At 44.0% G+C, this 9,907-nt stretch overlaps 1 long non-coding RNA gene across 2 annotated transcripts in view; it reads left to right on the top strand.

Moving 5' to 3' along the window:
• Positions 1-3,607: 3,607 nt before the first annotated feature.
• The window catches only part of LOC144166534 (uncharacterized), a 45,845-nt gene continuing 39,545 nt past the window's right edge, over positions 3,608-9,907 (top strand). Inside the window, exons 1-2 of one of the 2 annotated variants that reach the window (XR_013321696.1) lie at positions 3,608-3,724; positions 9,516-9,572. This is a non-coding gene — a long non-coding RNA (uncharacterized LOC144166534). The remainder of the gene's footprint in view (positions 3,725-9,515; positions 9,573-9,907) is intronic. The other variant, XR_013321695.1, reaches the window with a different exon arrangement.

Here is a 9,907-nt window from a genome sequence, read left to right as displayed (position 1 = left end):
AGTGACTTCAGCGTACACGTGCACTAATCAACGAATAGCTAGGAACTCATCAGTGTGGAGAAACGTGTTTGGATTGTAATCTTCGTGGATAGCGAGACGGTAGGTTGACTTGCAGCCTCTTCGTACTCCTATTGGCGACTGGTAAACACGCGTAAAGTTCGGAGGCGTGAGAACTTTCGCCTGTGAAAAGAAGCTAAATTTCTGGGCCGTGATGCGAGTGTTGTGGCTGAAAGCAAGCGTTTGCAATAATATGTTGAAAAAAGCCTTCTTGGGTTTGTTATTTTCTGCTCGTCCTGCAACCCGCAGTGCTTTCGGCATTGTTCCAGGTTTGTAGCATGTGTTTTAATTTGATTTCTACCTGCTTTTTTTCGCGCCCGTGTAACATAATTTTCTTTAACAGCGAATTGTTGACGCACCAAGGAAGTCGTACAAGTCCGGTAGCAGCTGCGTTGAACGCAGTCGCATCATCGCTCATCGCAAGTGCGAACACCGCGTCAGGCCTCATCGCGTGATGCGCGACGTCGCGGGACGATACAAATTGCCAGTGCGAATGAGCCTTAAGTATCTCATTGTAACATCGCTGGCAATCCACAGTTGAGCGGGAGAAATGAACACATGCACGCTGCCCCTGCCACACCGGCGCAACAAGAAGGACGCCGGTGAGGAGAGGTGGAAAGGGATTGCTGAGGGGAGCTGCTGGAGGGCACAGAAACTAATTTTCATAAGGATAAGAAAGCTACGTTGGAGAGAACCGATTGAGCAGGCTCAAGGTCTACGGGGTTCCACATTGTCCGCAGATGGGTCGCGTGCTTCCTGTGAATCGTTGGGTAACCCGGGTCAAGCATAAAATCGCGACGGATAACAAGTGTTTTAATTCATGCTTTCTACAGGGACTTCCCGGGGAGTTGACTAGTCCATCGTAAAACGTGAGTTGTAAAACCAGGGGACATACAATCACAGTTGCACTGTACTGCCCTTTAGAGATGAGGTCATGTCGTTTTCTGGGACCGAGCATGAATCCAAACGCTCGACCTGCATATGTCCAAATCACCATTCTACACCTATCGGTAACTCCTCCACGGGATCACCTCCGTCGGCTGGTCGCTGTTAACTACTTATTGGCCGAAGCATTGCGAGAGGTTTTTTGTAAGCTCGAGCGCTTGGCGCGGGAGGCCGGCGTGCGTGACCGGCGGCGGAACACTTCGTGGAGCGTTGCGTACTAGTGTTCTTAACAGTGGAGCTTTTTGAGCTTGTGTTTCATCGATGCCAATGGTGAAAAACGCTCTGCGAAGGCGTATGAGGGAAAGACAAGGCAAGGAGCTAAAGAGCTGGTGGTGCGAAGTTCGCGTTCCAAGAGAAAAAAAAATGGTTGCCGCGGTCGGAATAGAATCTTGATGCCTCACACCATGAAACCGCGTTTATGCGACTGCACTATAACCTTTTTCGGGGCACACAGCATTTGCTCTCGGTGCGTAGGGAGGCCGTTGCCTCTCGACTTCGGCTGAGTTGAAGTGGGCAGGTGTTCCAGGAGTGGAGGGGTGCGTCGGGGATTAGCTGCGCCTAGTGATGATGTAAGCTTTCTCGTGTAGGTGTTCTCCTAGTTAAGAGAGACGGGGTGCGCTGAGCGGCATCACTGTCGCATATGCCGAGAAGGTGGGCGCATCTAAAAAACGCCATATTAAATCCTGTGAAGATAACCAGCCAGGCGATTTACTCAATATTCGCATCGCAATTGCGAAAGTGGCCGCATTTTGAAACGTGAAGGTTTTTATGACTCACTTGCGCCGTAGATCATAACACCAAAACGAACTTCAACGAAGCTAAATTTACCAATTACTTTATACACCGGCACTCAAGTTGCATAGGAGAAAGCTTTACATTTTAGCCATCTTTCCAGTACGAAATGGGTTTTAACTTTTTCCTTTTGCATGGTCTTTTCCTCATGATGTGGCTTCCGTCGTCTTCTCGGCGTCATCTTTGTCTTTTAGGGCTTTGGAATTTCTTTTCACAACATGCATGCGCACAAACATACGCACCTACGTTTGTACGTTCGTAGGTACGCACATACATACACTAGCCGAGGTAGTTCAGTGGCTAAGGCGGGCTCAATTCCCGGCCGTGGCAGCCGCTTATCTGATGAACGCGAAAAGCCAACCCGCCGGTTTTACGACACTTAAGGGCACGTTAAAGATCCCCACGTGGTGAAAATTCGTCCGGAGCCCTTAACTACGTCGCATCACATACGTTACGTCAGCGCGTTAAATCGGGCAATCAGTGCCATACACACATTCTTACATACATACGTAAATACATACATACATACATACATACATACATAAATACATACATACATATATACATACATACGTAAATACAAACATATATACATGCACGCCTGCATATTGACATACATAATAACAACCACATATCCGTTTCTCCCTCACTATTTTGCTCCTTTCAACCTACCATTGACCCACTTTGCTTTCCTTCCGCCAGCCTCGCTCCAAGCAACCTCTCCCCTCACTCTCCAACTCAATCTGTATCTATACAGTACAATCGGTGTGCCTGAGATGAACCTTCATGCCTTGAAAAAGGTTGTAGAACGCCGGCTAAATTAAAATAATATATATATATATATATATATATATATATATATATATATATATATATATATATATATATATATATATATATATATATATATATATATATATATATATATATATATATATATATATATATATATATATAATTCTTGCAAACGCTATTACAAAAATAATTGCCGTGGTGGCTCAGTGCCTAAGGCGTTGCGCTGCTGAGGTCGAGGACAAGGGCTCGATTCTTGGCCGCGGCAGTCTCTTTTCTGATGAAGGCGAGCGAAAAGCAAAAACTCCCGTGTGTACAAAATTTCGGCGCACGTTAAAGCTCCTCAGTTGGTCAAATCTAATCCAGAGCCCTCCACTACCGCACGCCTCAAAGCCTGCCTTGAGTCACCGTGTTTACCCCTAAATCAATTACTCAGGTACCTCTATAGTGCCCTTATTGTACTTTATGGGTACTGAGGGTTCATGCTTGTGTTATCTGTGCAAGTGCAATTACATGTGCTATCCTTAATTGCCAAATTTCGGCACCGAAACAAATATCTTGCTTCTGGAAATCCCTAAAGTGGTGAACGTATCGTTCTAGGGTGGTATTTACGGACGCCGTGTACGTATTCATTGCCATCATAGCAATACTTGGTATTCGTCCGCAGGTGTAGTGCACTGTAAGATATACCAGGCAGTCAAGCGAATTTCCACCATCAGAGTAACCAAAACTGCTGCCATTAAAATAGCCGTTTCTGAGTATGGACTTGAACCCAGCAGAATTAAGATACCATTACTGTGGCAATTACTATTTATAGTCAACTTTTTGTTTCATCTAGAAGACTTGGAATTGATTCTGCACGTTGTTATTACACCCAGCTAATGCTAAGAATACTCGACTGTGACGGTTTATCTTTTCGCTACTTTTTAATGTCAAAGTTAAAACAACACAACAAACAGGCAAATACGTTTTAGGAGGAACACTCCTTTTGTTCTTGTGCCATCAAATGCCAGTGTCTAAGTTATAAATAGCCGGAACAAATCTGTGTGCGCCGCACTTTTTACATACGCACTTCGGGCGCCATTAGCTTATACACGGGTGGTACAACTATCAGCACACCCGCCCAATGAGCAGAAAGGTGGGTATTTCTTCGAATTGTTACTGTGGAATTGTTGTGCTTGATTGTACGATTGAGACCGGCAACAATACTGATACAAAGTCTGAAAGACTTGAACGTTTCACAGTCTAAAATTTTTTGTGTGTTGGAATTTTGTGCAGATAGACTTGTAATAAAACATTTCAAACTAAAACAAAGAAAGCTGACCTTAACACCTCAAACTTAACAATTGCATTGCACCTGATTGTACAAGGGTTCCTAGATGGCTCCCTTAAAAGTTGAGTTTCCTTCTTTAAGCTATTAGTAGGGACTGCAACATTATGCCCAAGTTATCGTGGTTTTAGGCGCTAATAATATGCACTGAAAAGTGCCATTTACCATGTGCAGGCACCAATTGTTGTCTTTCTGACCCATGCCAGGTCAATTCATATTTATCTCAGCAGCACATTTAGAATAATTGTCTCTCGTTGCAAAGAAAACTGCGGATTAACCTTGTTCTCTGAAGAGGTAACTTTATTTTCCTCGTGAGAATAAGCGGCACAGGTGTTGCTATTTTTAGATTTACTTGAAATACCTGGTGTTTCTATACCAACAGAACAAAAACAAACACTGTTCATAAAACGAGCAGACAAGAGAAGGCGACTAGACGCACAGGGCGCCGCCCTGTGTGTCTAGTGGTCGTTTCACGTGTCCTCTATTTATGCGCAGTTTTAGTTTTCGTAATGTACCAACTAGCCCAAGTTTGCATTCTACCAAAGGAACGGTCTGAAAGCCATGGCAAACCCAACCCATCTCAGTAATTTCCTGCTTCAAGTTGTGGTTCCTTTAAGTCGAAAACTGTGTGTGAATAAACAATGTTCAACGTCCACTAAAGTTGAGGGATCGTGCTTGTATCTGGGACCCTACATGATCTAATTCCCCGTGGAATATTACAATGTTTGCAGCTCGCAACCTTCAGCAGATCTTGGTCAGACAAATTTAGGCCACCTGATATTCGTGGATGCTGGCGAATCTCTTGTGGACCTCCGATTCAAATTAGCATTCTTAGTCAGAGTGGCGCCCGAGGACGCAGCTTCTGAAATGCTTTGTGCTAAGAGTGTAAAATACGCACGCCACTGTGACATATTACGTTCAGATGTAGCTTGGTGCAAATAATTTCGGCTGCGGCGCTTTCGCCGACAGCAAATCTGAAAAGCCAGAATGTTTGTGTCATATTTCCGCCCGTAGTCCAGTCACTTAAGGTGTAAGAACGGGCTCTCGTAAAAGAGGCACAATCGGTAACTTCTCCTTGAAGACACAACTGCGCTTCCAAGAAAGACAGCAACTTGTTATTGACCCACAAGAATGACCTTCTCACCCCTTATCAACACAAATAAATTTCACGAGTGGTACCCTGAAGTGCAATGAATCCGTAGAAATTACTGAACCATTCTGTCTTGAAGAAGCACAGCATTAGCGAAGCTGCCGAAATATTTAATACCATTCCGTAACTACGCATTATATACTGATTATCGAGATAAGACAAGAGGCAGGATTTTTGTGCAACTACTTCTGATGCTACGTTTCCAAGTTCCTTTAAAGGTTACCTGGCACACCAGATGACGGCTGTCACGACTCTATTTTTAAAGTGCCAATATGCGATGACCTTTAAGCTCCGTTTCTCGTCCCATCTTCATGCTACGTTTGCTGCACCTTGCCGGCCGGTGATGTACCCGTGATCGGTGGCTGACAGTGCAAGTGTCACGTTATCACGTTGGAACTTTGGTGTATCAAATATTTACACGGTTTTCCTCCAGGTCGCGTCTTTGACCTTGAGTGGCATGCACACGGCAGTGTCACTTTCATTTTCTTTCAAGGCTTGTTTTTTATTGCGTCATTATTGTATAGGGCACGTCGACAAATGCTTTCGCCATTGGCCCGTGGACACAGTGCGTCAGAAGGGAACAGAACAAAACAGCTCGTGTGGACAGGGGTGACGTCGGTGGGCTTGGGTGCGGTGTCGCTGCGCACGGGCCTGTAGGCGGCTTGGCCGATGTGCCAGCTCGTGGAGCGGTTGTGTTTCTCGGTTTGTTTGACAGGGCTAGCAGATCTTCCTCTGCAAGCGGAGTGCAACAAACACCCTGTTGGGACCTTCTAAAGCGAAAACAGCCCTGATAGCTTATTCAATCGAAAAACAAAAAAAAAATCATATAAATCACAAAAAGGGCATTATTAAGCGCTGAAAGCCCACGTAGGCCCAATAGGGAAAATGGGCGCTAACAAGCTTATATATTCAAGATAGGCACTTATAGGCACAATACCTATTGCTTAAAACGATCCCGTTTTCATATTTGATGCTTTATGTTACACAGGCTTAATACGGACTCGTCGAAAAAACATGCATTATGCCTTATGTTCACTTCTCTATTTCTTTTGACCAATTGTACACCTAAGCAGCAAAATTCAGGTCAAAATCTGCTACGGCTGTTAAGGCAGTTATAAAGTTATCTTCTAAGACAAAAAGGTAATATTGACGGCCTTCTGTATTACTCTTTGTGTGAGGGGCACTACAAAGTCAGCAGAAGTTGTGATGCAGAAGGTAAGGCAAGTAGAAGGTTTGAATTGTCACCATCACTTGGCAGCGCTAGCGAGTTTAAATAAATTAGTGTTCACTGCTCAGCAGAAAGAAACTACCCAGAATGTTCTGGTGCTCTTGAAATACTCTCCCCAAGCAGACGTTACCCACTCGATTTTCTTAAGCCACTCTGTGAATCTAGGGGATATTTTTTACACTGCAACTGTAAGCTTTCTTGCTGACGTTTTTGGTTAAAATGCCGAACATGAAATCTCCGTGCTTTCAAGCGCTTAGACCCATATCTATGCGTTTATTTTCGGCGTTTAATAAATGTTTTCTTTGCGGAACACGGAACCGAACACGTGTAATTGGTTTTTAGCAGCCAGCTTAGTGATGAATAAGGGCAGCTTTCATAGAATTGCGTGATCTAATCGCGTGCGTCACGGGGATAACCTGTCGCAAATCACTTCTTTATCAAGCACAACGCGCAAAACACTAGAACCGAACTAAGTTGAGCCTTTAATAACGAAACGACACACTGTTATTCGATCTTGGCATCGACTTCGCTTTCTTGCCTGACTGAGCCTCGAACCGCGTTACCTATTTTAATAAGATCAAATTATGTGGAGGTGTAAGAGCAACTGGGAAGTCCATGCGCCGAAAGTTATTTTGTACACCTCCAATCAGACGAAGACTTTAATCAACGTATTGTTTCATCGCGTAGTGACAGACTCGGTGGCGCCACAGCGCACTGGCCTTTCTTCATCTAAATACTCGTTTCAGTAGATCTTCGTTTTGGAAACATATTGTTACATTTATTATAACTCAAGGAGCAGAACCACATGTTGTTCAATGCAGCTTTCCTGCGATAAGTGCTCCTTAATTAGATAGCATAAACGCGCTTTTTGAGCTTTTCAAGTAAGAAATTCGCTACAGGCCCCAGTTATGCAAAACGTTTCGACATTAAAGGTTATATTTCACAGTACTTTTCCTTATGAAGTGTTATTACAAAGTTCAAATGAAGTACATAAATTTTCGAGCTTGCTTTACCAATAGCACGTAAAAAAAGTAGGTGGTTAATTATGTAGCCTGCGTTGACCTCTAGCTAACCAATTTCAGCAATATTATATCTTGAATTTTTCAAGGTTATATTTTGCATTTCCTACAAAGTCGCTGTGATGCACTAAAGATATGGTACCCACATTACAAATGGAAATAAGAAAGTGAGGGCGTTTCTTTCAAATTATGCTAGGTTATGGTAAGGACCCCATTTGTCTGGTTATTCGAATAGTTATCGGGCATGTTGTAATTTACTTAAGGTTTTAGGCATTAGGCTAAAGGTGGGCTGCATTACCAGGGTATTAAGCCAGAACACTATTACCAGAGCCAAAATGTCACCGTGGCGTCGCGAGGCCACCGGTGAGGGTTCGTTCGACTCACTGGGCGGTGCCAAGGATGCGCTCGGAGCCAGGCGATGCGACAAACCGCGTTTATTGCTCAGTCGTAATATAGAACCTGCACTGGATTCGTAGTCCTGGCTTGAGAGGGGCCCGGAGTTCCCACGAGCTTGGTAACCCTTCAGCTTCCGCCGTCTCGGCTGGCGTCCTGATGGAAGGCTTACCTCGTCTCGGGGTCGAGGAACATCAGCTCCTCTGTCTGACCCGCGCGGTTCGAGACCTCCGCAGAAACGTCCAAGGTCGAGCACTTCCGCTTGCCACCACGACCTGGGTTGGAGAGAATGTTCTCCAAAGGGAGAGGAGGGTGCGGCGTGGAAGCCGGCCACAATTGGGGCGGCGCTCAATACGCCATTATCATGGATGGGCAAGCCTGCGCTGCGTTTGCACGAAGGCGGGTACACTCACGCAGCTGAACCGTGTCGGCTGCACCAGGCAATCAGCCCAAATGGGGCTGCGTGGCCGCCATTGGGACTCACGTGCTCCCCAAAAAGGTCACACAGAAACTTTTACTAGAATCTCTTAAGTTTTCCGTAACACCAATTGACTCGCTAGCGCAACACATTTTGAGCTCGGCACCCGCCGAAATGTTCCCCGCGTTTACGTGGAGGTTTAGTTTTAGAAAATATTAGTTTAGTTTAGGAAAAACCGCTGTTGGCACTGGTATCTAGTATAAATCGTTGCAAATTTACATGCGACAGGAGTACTGTACGGTGTCTGTTCAAGCAATTTTAAACACCTGTTCTTAGAACACGCAATGCTTCCTACGGATCGGAGTGTTATGTGGCTATAAAAGAAGAAATGTACCATGGTCGTCGACAAAGAAGCAGAAATATGTACTGGTGTGCCTGAAAAGGGAAGTGTGGATAGACGCGTTGCTTTGAAAAGGGCTTTTGGTATCGCAGTTGCTTTCAAAGCGAGCGCTGGATTTCCGAGACCGATGGTGATCTGTCAGGAAACTAATGCTTTCTCCCTATACCGTTTGATTGAACGAAGAGCTCTAACATCTCAGGACCCATGGCACTCCCCCGAAACCGGGCTTTCACTGTTATAACGATTACCTGAACACCAAAAATAAGAAACGGTTCTATAGAAAACAACACACGTATCGAATAAAAAGAACAGAATAGTATAGCTTGATGTCATAAGACATGCGTTGGTGTACACTTAGATTGTTCTTTTATGTAATTAGTTACTGCGCGAAAAATTGTCGCATGGATTCGTTTTTTGTTTCAAACGGAATGTTTCATATTTGAAAATGGATTTGACGCACTTTCAGCGAAGAATGAATGCACTTTTAGAGAAGGTTTTACGTGATTCGGAGGTAGTTCCACGTTAGGGAGCTTTCGCGCTTCTCTGAACTTTCTTTAGGAAGGATGGTAGTTTGTATCTGAATTGGAACACTGTTAGTGTCGAGTTACCTGTACCAGAAAAACTGCTTTTACGCGGGAGCGCGCATTTTGAATATCGCTCATTTATTAAGGAAAAAACCATAACCACTTTCGAACTTATTGTCCTAATCGCAAAATTTTACACGCATTGTAAAATTTCTTAAGAATTTCTTAAACAAACGGTTTTGCTTTAAAACTACTCTGAACTCTTTGCTGTCAGATTTCCGTACTCCGAAATCATACCATATCTGATTCTAACGCTGCATGATGGTTTCTATGCGCTTCGTGTGCGGTTCTTTCATGACTTCGAGGTATCTTATAAAGCTTCTTCGAGAATTTTTATATGCAACCAGTTGCTAAATTACCAACATTTTAAATTTTGAAATAATGATTTATTTACAACTTTTTTGCAGCCTCTCATAGGGAGCAATATGCAACGTCCTGGCTTGTTCCCTCTGTTCATCCTCATGGTGAGAAAGATATTCAGCAAATATATTTGTGAGATCTGTAACTATGTCTTCACATCGATATTTTAAACCAAACACCCTCTCTACGAAGTAACCAGTAAAACGATTCTATGTTCAAGCTACGGACCTTCAGAAGGCAGTTAGCACCGTAATAAACATTGACTGGGTAAAAATGTCTGCTGAATGTATGCGTGTGCGCACGTTTGTATATGTAAATCGGTAGTACTGGTGAGGCCCGGTTTAGCAGATATAGCATTGACTATATTACTTCTTGATTTATAACTTACTCAACACAATTTGTTCGACGTGAGGCTGGGCACCACGGGGAATTATCGCCT

This window comes from Haemaphysalis longicornis, unplaced genomic scaffold, assembly GCF_048455015.1.
Source record: "Haemaphysalis longicornis isolate Haplotype H1 unplaced genomic scaffold, Haemaphysalis longicornis Haplotype H1 scaffold_18, whole genome shotgun sequence".
In the NCBI taxonomy this organism is placed as follows: domain Eukaryota; kingdom Metazoa; phylum Arthropoda; class Arachnida; order Ixodida; family Ixodidae; genus Haemaphysalis; species Haemaphysalis longicornis.
This window is presented reverse-complemented; position numbering and strand designations above follow the sequence as displayed.